Raw genomic sequence first — 257 nt, 5'->3', positions numbered from 1 at the left:
GTGCCTGGCACCCCCATCTCCCCCAGCCTGTCCCTATGGCAGAGGGGCTCCAGCCCTCGGAGCAACTCCGGGGCCGCCTCTGGACTCGCTCCAACAGCTCGTGTCCTTCTGCTGTTGGGACCCCAGAGCTGGACGTTATATCCAGATGTAAATTCTGGACATAAAGGACAGGTACAGAAAATGGCAATAGGATTCAAATTTTCTCTAAAGGGAGATCTAGAGTGGTTTTGCTTTTCATTTACTGATGGCTAAACTGG

Source organism: Eurypyga helias, unplaced genomic scaffold, assembly GCF_000690775.1.
Source record: "Eurypyga helias isolate BGI_N326 unplaced genomic scaffold, ASM69077v1 scaffold18422, whole genome shotgun sequence".
Taxonomy (NCBI): domain Eukaryota; kingdom Metazoa; phylum Chordata; class Aves; order Eurypygiformes; family Eurypygidae; genus Eurypyga; species Eurypyga helias.
The sequence above is the reverse complement of the archived record's forward strand: the minus strand, read 5'-3'. Positions refer to the sequence as shown.